The sequence below is a fragment of the Amblyomma americanum genome, chromosome 1 (genome assembly GCF_052857255.1).
Source record: "Amblyomma americanum isolate KBUSLIRL-KWMA chromosome 1, ASM5285725v1, whole genome shotgun sequence".
NCBI lineage: Eukaryota > Metazoa > Arthropoda > Arachnida > Ixodida > Ixodidae > Amblyomma > Amblyomma americanum.
Window position 1 is genome coordinate 156,904,561 of NC_135497.1, and position 9,591 is coordinate 156,914,151.

Here is a 9,591-nt window from a genome sequence, read left to right on the forward strand (position 1 = left end):
CTCAGTGCCTGGACACAGCGTGTACAAAGTTGGCTTACAAAGCACTCCAGAAGGCCCAAGGCTAAGCTATAAGGACCTGACGTAGACACATATGGAAGATAAAGGCGCTAGAAGCACAACGGTATGCCCATGAAATGTCTACAAAGATCGCGATCACTTGTGCAAGTTGGTAGGGAACTTAAAAGACAACATTAAACGTGCATTTCGGCCTAATCTTGAGCTTCACTTCGTTTGTCGCCGCAATTCAACCAGAACAAAGCCAAAAAGAAGGTAATGCAGAAGTTGTACATGTCCGGCCTAGAAATGCCCGTAGTGAAAGAAACTGCAACACAGATTTCTTTCCACACCTCGTAGCGCAGAACACGAAGGTTGCACGAGGAATGCACGTACATACCTAAAATATCTCCAGTCGCTGATCACATTTGGAGAAGTTAGGCTGCACTCTGCGAAAAACTGCACCAGGTTCAGATAAGGAGCGATACATACTACTGCACAAACGTGAAGACCAATATTTTGAACAAATTCGCGCGCTGCTTCAACAAGATCTGGACTGTGGGCATGCCGCCAGTGTATTAATAATAATAATAATAATAATAATAATAATAATAATAATAATAATAATAATAATAATAATAATAATAATAATAATAATAATAATAGTAATAATAATAATAAAAATAATAATAATAATAATAATAATAATAATAATAATAATAATAATAATAATAATAATAATAATAATAATAATAATAATAATAATAATAATATTAATAATAATAATAATAATAATAATTGATTTTGGGGGAAAGGAAATGGCGCAGTATCTGTCTCATATATCGGCAGACACCTGAAGCACGCCGCAAGCGAAGGGATAAAGGAGGGAGTGAGAGGAGAAAAGAAGAGAGAGGTGCCGTAGTGGAGGGCTCCGGAATAATTTCGACTACCAGGTGATCTTTAACATGCGCTGACATCGCACAGCACATGGGCGCCTTAGCGTTTTGCCTCCATAAAAACGCAGCCGCCGCGGTCGGCTTTGAATAATAATAATAATAATTGGTTTTTTGGGGAAAGGAAATGGCGCAGTATCTGTCTCATATATCGTTGGACACCTGAACCGCGCCGTAAGGGAAATGATAAAGGAGAGAGTGAAAGAAGGAAGGAAGAATGAGGTGCCGTAGTGGAGGGCTCCCCGGCTTTGAACCCGGGAACTCCGGATCAGTATACACGAGCGCTCTAACCACTGAGCCACCCCGGCGCGGACCATCAGTGGATGGAAATCACAGAAAAGATCCCCTTATACACAAGCCAGGAATACTCTTCACTTTAGAAAATCTTAGACCAATCTCGCTAACCTCTTGGCCAGAAAACCGAATGGAACACGTCATACTCAAACGACTTACGCTCTTCCTTCACGGAAGCCACTTTCGATATCCAAGCCTCCTGAAGTGCAGAGTGCGCATTGCCTCTCCTCACAGGACAGGTCAAGGAAAAGGCCGCAGAGAATCCTAGCACAGCCTACGCAAAATTCTTACTTTCCCTCGATCTAAAAGTAACTTTTCATAACATATCACACGATCTCATACTTGAAAACCTCGCATACACAAATTGCGGGTCCAGAATGTACAACCACAGACGCTATAAATTGTATTGCGTCTATTAGGCTGAGCAGCATGACATTACGACAGCATCCCACTTAATGGCACCCCACAACGTTCGGTACTTTCTCTAGCGTTTTCAACACAGGCAAGGCACAACTATCCTCAATTCTTGATGCAATCTCTAGCGTTAAACATGCGACATAAGTGGATGATGTGACATGTGGTCAATTAAGAACTCGAATGGAAAAATCGAGCAAGTCATACGGAATGCTTCGGTTGCGACTACAGTCAATGCTCGTGGAAAGTGTTTAGACTGCTCTACAGAAATTATAGAACTACTCGCAGTGAAGATACCGAGTAGAAACACCTCGATAAACAGTAATATCGCCACATAATCGTCTGCGCGATAGAGTGGGTTTATTGCTTAACTAGTTGCACAGTGTTGGCTGCCTTCGCATGTCTTTGTATGTGAAGGCCAAACAGAGAATCTGAGTATTTGACTTTTCACGTGTACAAGCAGATGCGAAGGCAGCCAACGCCATACAGATAGCCAAGCAACAAACGATGTCCATCGTGCAGATGATTAACAAAATCACAGGAGTGGACTCGGTGAAAAGGGCTCCTAAAGGGCTTGAGACACCTCATTTTAGTTGTGTGTTTTATTCGTTCAAATGCTGTGTTAGACATTAGGATATATGGTGCACCACGTGGTCTGTACGTACGATCAATTTATAATAGAAATTCTTCTTCTTTCACTCCCTCCTTTATCCCTTCCCTTACGGCGCGGTTCAGGTGTCCAACAATATATGAGACAGATACTGCGCCATTTCCTTTCCACCAAAAACCAATTATTATTATTATTATTCCGTCAGGTGTTTCTATTTCATCAACCGAATGATGGCTGCGGCGTGCAAGACGGTTTAGGCCACGTGACGCACGGAAAGAAGCGGCAACATAATTGCTGATACGTAGTTTATTTCACGAAAAAGCTTAGGCCAGCTTTCTTCGAGGGATGGAATGACAAAAAACGCAGCATCAGCGGTTATGTATTGCAGTTTTTTTTTTCGTGCTTTACGTGACGTAAACTCTCCTGATGCGTCACAGCCATCGTTCGGTTGATGAAACTGAAACACCACTCAGAAGAAATCCAATTATAAATTATTTACGAATCATTATTCGTAAGCCAAAACAAGTGGTAAAGCATGTATCCTAATGTCGGACGTATAATTTGAAGAAGACAACACAATCTGAGACTAGGTTCTATGGTCCATTGAAGAGTACATAGACAGTGCTAGTTCCACTACGACTAAAGCAGTCACTACTGCATAGTCATTCCCTCTATGATCTACTGTACCGAAACCCCACAAAGACAGAGCTTCGAAACCTTTAAACCCTCCAGAGCAAAGCAACATAGATGGCTCTGAGACTCCCATAACGTACCTCTACAGAGAAACTGGATGAGTTCTGGGTGCGCGGCACGCTGGCAGAATTGCTGGAAGCGCAATGGGAAGCACAGCTACAGCGTCTGCAACAAACAGACCAGGGAATAAATGTGCAATCAGCACTTGTATACCAAGTTATCCTTAAACGGCCCAAGTACCCATACCCGACAGCAGAGCGCAGATCACCGTCGCCCCTTTCCAAAAATTTATTACAGACACAAAGGAGGCAACGTCGACTTCGCCTGCTCATGAGGTTGTATAAACTGGGGAAAGAGGGGACTCCTACTGAGGACCCCCATGTTGTTTGCACACATGCTGCATCACCAACTAGCCGACCAGGAAACGTTACACCGGCACTAGAGAGGGCAACCGTCAGTTAGCCGCCATAGAACCATCACTCCTTCAAGAATGAGCCATCCGCAGGGGTACATCACATGCTGCATTCTTTCAGAAGCTCAGCGTCTGATTCATGACAAAACGAGCAGCGGAAATAATATTTCAAACATTTTGCAGGCGCATTGCAGAGACACGTTGCAGAGAGTAGTTCGCACGAAGAATATTGGGTTGAAAAAAAAATAAAGATTTTGCTAGGCTGCTTATGGAATTGATCGTTTCAAAGTCATCATGGCTTCATTCCAATCCTAAGATTTTAACATCGGCATGGTAGCGTAAAGAAATCCGGGCGGTCGGATTTGTGTAAACCCTCTAAAATACTGCGCGCTATATAAAATACATTAAAAATTCCAGAAATACCGGAGAGATTTCTTAACTTAGAAAATCAGAATATCAGCTTCACTGATCTTGACGATTTCATTGATGCACCCAAGTACCAACGATGCTCTATCAAGTATCTGTGTCGAAAATCAATTTTCGTTCGGTATATCGTATCAGTATCGGAAATACAATTTTTTTTTAAGTGTATCGGGTATCGCTACAAAAGATTCTTATTTGAGGCATCGTGCCCAGACCTAGTGCCCGGTGGGCGCCCGGCAGCGGACTATTCGGACGCCGCTGCCACCGCCACTCTTTAAACGACGAGCTATAGTAACAACTGACGCGGTAAAGTGCTGTTTGTCGAACCGAGGCAAAACAAACTTAGTGCCAAAAAAGACTCCTGCTTACACGCAAACAAGGAGGAGATGGGTACACAACAAGCAACGTTCTCGTCCTTGTTTGTGTGTACGCAGTGCCCTTGGTTGATAATGATTGACCGACTCGCACAACACTGCACTCTTAAACGTTTTGTCATCGGCGCTATTAGAAGAACGGGTCGGCTTCACCCGTTCAACAGCACCATCATGAACATAATACGCATCTCCTTCAGCTTGATAACGTTCAGGCTAACACTTTGCTTGCGCACGGCAGTTATGAGCTCGACAACCCAATATATACCATATACCTTGCGAATACCGTGCGGCTCACCAGGAGTTAGCTCCGAAATGTGTATATTAATACATGTGGCCTCGCTCAATCGCTAATGATTATGGCCTTTATTATGCGGGGTGCTGTAAGTCTAGGTCCACTTGAACCAAACTCAGCGCCATTGTTATTTTTTACAAACAAATGTGAAGGATACCATATCTGCAAAAGTATAGATAATGAAGTTAGATTTTGCTACAGTTCGACTTATAACAGCTGATGTTCAAGGTTAAAACGTTATGAGGAATTTGGGAGAGATGGTCGTTAGTGCCGCTATGCCTTGCAGCATATTCCGCTTGAATGGAAGGAGCCTGGCTTTCTATTATAGCTCTTCGTTTAAGGGATGGATGATCACCTGCGCACGACAAAGGTAGGGCCGTATCAATGCCCCGCCGGACATGGGCTCAAAAGCCCTTCAAAGTTTGCACAATGGGCATTTATAAAAGTGACAGAAATTTAGTCCCCTTTTGGGTAACAAAAACACGATTTTTGAATAACCTTTCGCTTCAGTCGCTTTCTCTAGGAGCTTCATATATTACAAATACCGGGTTTTCCATTATTTAATGCCATGTTTTTCAAATTAAAAAAAAACGGGCAAATAGTCCAAGAGTGACGTTTTCACCACAGTTATTCTATCATGCTACAAGCGAATCCGCTGAAACGCACATATACTTTTACCGCACACTCTTAGGTGTGCCCTGGTTAACGTCGTGGATATAAGCCGCACACTCCTGTGGGATCCTCAGAGCTCTGATTAAAAGCGGCTTAGAAAGGCTATGCGTCCTACAACAGCGCTGTCTGCAACTCCTGCAGTGAGTGGCCATTCTGCCGACGCACCGTAATTTGATAGCTTTAGCGCATACAAGCATAGTCGTAAGGCAAATACGGCAACGCGTTGCCATTACTACCGTTGCCAGGCTTGCCTAGCCACATTTGCGGTACGCTAGCATTTGCCGAAGTTACCGTGTTTACCGTACGGTGGGGCTAAAACTCTATTATCTCCCCCGGCGAAGAGCAACAACGTCACATGGATCGACGACCCCTGACGTCGACGACGCCTTGCTCATCTTGGGCTGCGCGGAGGACGAGAAGGAGACAAGTCGCCAAACTGGCAGGTGAAGACCCTACGGCTGCGCGCAAGGCGGCGACACTCTTTTCCTATTTCTGTTCCACTAAATAGGCTCACAAGTTTTCTATTATGTCATTTATATTTGGAAGTCACCTGTGTGAGAAGTTTGTTATCGGAAATTACCTGCCGTCCTGCACGGGTCACGACACTTTCCTGCCATGGCACCTGGCCGTCACTCATGAAGTAGGATGCCAGCCTATCCCTTATTTCCAATGCAGCCCTGTAACACAGAAATGCACTAGATGTTCAACCTTTTCCTACAGCTTATTCTGCCTGTCTGACTGAGGTCACAGTTCTAATGGGCGTGTTTTACTCCTCGTCGTTAGCTGTACCTACTGACTGTTGAAAACATGCAATACGCATGTATTTTTGCACTGCTACAATTTTTAACGCAAACTGTAATGAACAAGATCTTATGTCATGTGTTAAATGATCAAAATAAATAAAATGATTTGAAGGTTTTGTTATTTATGAGCTTCAATTGCTTTAATGTAAATAAAGCAGGAAATGCAAACTATTATTGATTTCATGCTGTCATAGAAATAATAATTACCGAGCAGAGTGGTACCCCTGGTCTGTCCATCCAGAAAGGGCACCACTGTCGTTCCTTCATGCCCCATTTGTGACATTTCCCTCCCAGTCTTCATGGTCAACAAATCCAGGAGGGTTGTACGTTGTCTTTGAAAACACCGAATCTTTCATTAGAAAATTGTGGAGCGCCACACATGCCCTTACAATGTTCTCAGTGGTTTCTTCTGACGCTCGAAAGGGTCTCTTCAGTATTCGCCACCTACTAGCCAGGATACCAAAACTGTTTTCTATGAGCCTTCTTGCACGACTCAGCCGGTAATTAAGCACTGCCCTCTTCAAGTACTCGCTGTACTGGCCGACCCTGTAGGCATGAAGAGCTAGAAAAAACAAAAGGTCAGGGCATTAAAATTGCAGCGAACATGTATATACTTAGATGAAGAATGCAATGGCACTAATTAAAAATCATTGAAATAACTGGCAGCTGTGCGCACCCGCTGAATACAACTTGAAAAGAAAAAAAAAACTGTTCGTACATCTTATGTCTTCTGGGTGCCTGTTTCCGGTGCGGCCAATTTGAAATGCTACATAAACTGATATTATAAGGGTTTTTGTTCAATGTTTGCATGCTTTAGTTGTGCGAAAGAAATGCTACATAGGGCCCCCTTTGGCTGCATTCCACAACTTGTGAATTTTAGTATATTATCCAGTCAGTAAAACAGGTTAAAAAGTGCTCATGCATTTGCTTGCAATCATTCAACTAAACCATATATGTCAACATTACATTTTATTACTGCATCATGTTATTGCTTTCACACAAAATGCAACATAACATGTAAATTGTCAGTAATATAAGTATTTTAATACACTCATATTGCACTGTATACACGAAATTTAGTCCTCTGAACCATTTCTTTTTCCATGCAGAAACTAAACCTTTCCTTGTAAGACTTGCTATATACATGCATGCAGGCTAGACTGCATTTGTAAATTTTTTGTAGAAATTGTTTGACCATTTTTACCGTATGCAGGCATTGCACGAAACTGTATCTGCTATGGCAAACAGTGGCAGCAGTAACACAGTACAGCTGCATTAATATTTCATCTCGGCAATCAGAGGAAGATGTCAGTGTTAAAAGTAATTGAAGCAACTTGCCACGTCGAGGATAAGGCCGCATGAGGTAAGGCTTCAATGGAAAGGCCTCGTCGCCCACCATCAAGTATGGTATCAGTCCCGCTGAGCCCACTGTTGCTGCTGGGGGGATCCTAAAACTAGGCTCGCCCAATATGTGCATCAACTTCGTTCTTAACAAAACTCCTCCATCGCTTTCTCCCCCGTAGTGGCCAACGACCAAATACACAAATCTGAAATAAAGCAAGAAGTTTCAGTGTAGCCCATTTAGCATCTGATGTAGCACATGACTTTCTTCTTGCTCCTTCTGAAGTCACTACTGCGTTCAAGTCTCGTAAAGTCATTTCTGTGCTGCATTATAATTTGACTAAATATACAGGCCACACACAATCACAATTCAGAGATTACCATTTTAACATCTGCTGCTATTTGTGCAGAATCAAATATGTTTACTGTCACCTTGCATGAGCAAACCATTGCAATCATACACCTGTCTACGCTATGCTCCTTAATTCGTCATGTAACTTAAACCACTGAACTGTCCTCTTTTCTTTCAGTGCATACAATAGCACTCTCTTTCAATGAATATAATACGCTGTTTTCATGATTCACAACAAAAATGCACCATTAACGAGTAGTTTAACAAAAGTTTTGTTTTGCCATGAATGCACCATACCTATAACGTGCATCGCATGTTGCCATGAGGATTGTGTTGAATGACTTCTTGTAATTCAAATTTCGTGACCCTGAATTTGCAGGACATTCAATGCTCACATGCTTTCCATCAATACATTCAATGCAGTTGGGAAAATTCCACTCGACAAGCATGTCTGTGGCAATCTGAAAGAGTGATCGGGAGGCAATATAATATGAGACTGTGACAAAACAATAGCGTAGTAATGCATAAGGCACCCTTTAGTTGTCTTATGCGTTATGAGATTCAGGAGTTCAACACATTTGAAAAGTCGGCACGCAGGGGGCATTGGGAAAGTCAGTAGCATAACAAATGAGGTAAAGAAAGGCAAGCTGGACGCTTGTCAACACTATAAACCCTCTCCGCAGTAACAAAACGGACTGCAGTGCACTTACTTTTTTCCATTCTTCTGCTGTTTGTGGAAATCTTAGACAGATTGGCTGAAGTATTTCCCATAATGCAGCACAAGTTTCCCATACGATCATTCCAGCCGTTGATGGTCCTGTCAGGAAGTTGAACGACAAACTTCTCATTGTGTCGCCGTTTGCGAGAAATCTGAAAAGCGTATTCTCATCACATACGTATCAAAGGATAAATGAGGAGGGGGGGGGGGGGGGATGAGTTGCATCACAGTGCTCATGCGGTATGTTTTACACAATATTTTCCGAGGGACTGCTGATCAGGCACTGTGACGGGACAGTACCGGGTCATGGACTTTCGGACTTACCTTACTGTCATGGGAAGTCGATCGTGTGCGGATATCGACCGCCTGAACGGAGTGTCCTGCCGCTCAATCACAGGCCAAATTAGGTCGAGCAGTGTGTCGAACGAGCTCGGCGGCATCCGAAGGAAGCTATAATCAAGAATCAAAGACAACATAACTATCACGTCACACACACGGCACACTACGCGTTTAAAAAGGTTGTAATCACTCACTCTCGGAAGAAGCCTTCATCTCGGGCGCGCAGCCGGGGAAGCAAAGCATTCGCTTGCCCTTCAACGTCTCGGTAGCGCCAGCAGGGGTGCACCCAAAACCTTCGCCTGCGTGCCTTTTGCGCGCGCCGCCGTCGCAACAGCAGAGAACACACAATGACCAAAACGCTCATCGTCGTCAGAACATCGTCATCTGCACCTGCCAATGCAAAAGTCAACGCGATCAGCGCGGTAGATGACGAGGGACGAGGAGCTGTTATGTGGTCTGTTTACCGAGCGGCAAGGAAAAAGCGCGCGAAAACCGCGAAATAGTGCCTATGCTCGCGCAGTTCGAGACAAGGCGAGATCAGCGCTGTCATGTGTCCTTTCTGCCGTGCGGCGTTCTTGCCTCCGGCGGCGTGCCGCGCGTGCATTGCCGCCAGTGTGTTCGTACCTTAAGCCTTTCGCCTCCATAAAAACGCAGCCGCCGCGGTCGGGTTCGAACCAGAGAACTCCGTATCAGTAGCCGAGCGCCCTAACCACTGAGCTGCCGCGGCGGGTAATCTTACGGCGTAATTCGGGTGAAAAGAATTGAAAATTGCTCTTTGGGGAATGGAAATGGCGCAGTATTTCTCTCACATATCGGCCAACATCCGAACCGCACCATAAGGGGCGATTCACACGACGGACCATTCGCCCGCGGCCCGCGCATCACGTGTTCTTGCGCCACGAAGTTG

The 9,591-nt window shown here is 44.1% G+C and overlaps 1 pseudogene; it reads right to left on the bottom strand.

Moving 5' to 3' along the window:
• Positions 1–3,114: 3,114 nt before the first annotated feature.
• LOC144114421 (uncharacterized) lies at positions 3,115–9,288 on the bottom strand (annotated as a pseudogene).
• Positions 9,289–9,591: the final 303 nt, after the last annotated feature.